Genomic DNA, 1381 nt, shown 5'->3' with positions numbered 1-1381 from the left:
ACTCCTAACTCTTTTTTTTTTTTTTAATATGAGAGAGGCTGGTGGGCAAAGCACATCCCTCATCAGTCGGTATGCACAGCTCAGCAGTTTACATCTTTCATGGCCATTTTTCTGATCTGTGTCCAGTGCTTGGTTCTATAGTTCCGATTTCATTGTGCAGTTTCCCATTGCATTGTGTAAGTGCAGTCAAATTTACTACTATTACCTCTAACATACAGAGAATAGAGCAATTTGTATATTATGCACTGTGTTGGAAAATTCAGGCTCAGACACCTGATAATTTAAACATGTTGTTCCCCAGCAAAAATAATTTTCAGGCTGACTATCCTTAGGAAATGTGAAGAAGCAGCTTAGAATGGCAGATGTCAGAAGCAGAGCTCATTTAATCATGGTAATATCCATAATAAAATACAGGGAGTCTGAATAGTTTGTTTTATAAAAAGACAAATTTCTAAAACATGAGAAAGGAGCAGCAGCAGATTCTGGATCCTGTATTTGTATAATGTAGCCTCCTTTTTTTAATCTACCCAAAGTTAAGGAAGCCCACAGCTGCTTAATTTATGTCCAATAGAAATATTAATGCACTGACTGAATGGCAAATAGAAAAATCACTGGAAATTATAAAGGCCTGACCTAAATCAGCTTTATTGTTCTAATCTAAACTCTTCTGAGTAAAAAAAAAATGTATGTATTTTAGTTTTAAAAGAAAGGTGTTGATTCTGGCAGATCATTTTCCATTTTCCCAGCACCTCAGAGTGATTTGTTATCACACTACAGTATAAATTATTAACACTCTAAAAGGAACACCTTCGTGAGCATATTTTATATAGAAACTCATTCTCTCAAAATATTTCAGCCGGATGCCATCTTCTAATCTGTTAAACTCTCCTCTTACCGAATGCATATATAATGTACACTTTTCATTTGAGGTTGTTTAAAAATTCTGGAAATTTAACGTTACCTTTCCTTTGAAAGAAAAACCTCAAAATTTATTCAACAATATCTTTTTGATAAGTCCGTGTCCTTCAACACACACAAAGTAATTATAAATTATAGCAAAAGGATAAAGTGAAAGTTTTTAGTTGTCTAGAGTTTTGCAACCCTGGTAATGTACCTTTTTTAGTACTCAAAGTTAAGATGTTCTGCTTAAATATGTACCGATTTCCATTCAGTTAAGAAAATAAGGTTCCATCCAATAATCTGAAAACATGAATTTCCTGATCAGTAGTTTTAGAATCTGTTTTAAACCCACACTGCATGGTGGGAATACAAAGAATCTACTCACTAATGAATCGAACAGCGCCATTTTGGCCTTCCGCTCAGCAAAACTACATTTCCCAGCATGCTCAGGACAAGGGCTCGCGCCATCTTGCCGCCTTCC

Source organism: Crotalus tigris, unplaced genomic scaffold (genome assembly GCF_016545835.1).
Source record: "Crotalus tigris isolate CLP2741 ecotype Arizona unplaced genomic scaffold, ASM1654583v1 scf7180000018040.1558517, whole genome shotgun sequence".
In the NCBI taxonomy this organism is placed as follows: domain Eukaryota; kingdom Metazoa; phylum Chordata; class Lepidosauria; order Squamata; family Viperidae; genus Crotalus; species Crotalus tigris.
This window is presented reverse-complemented; position numbering follows the sequence as displayed.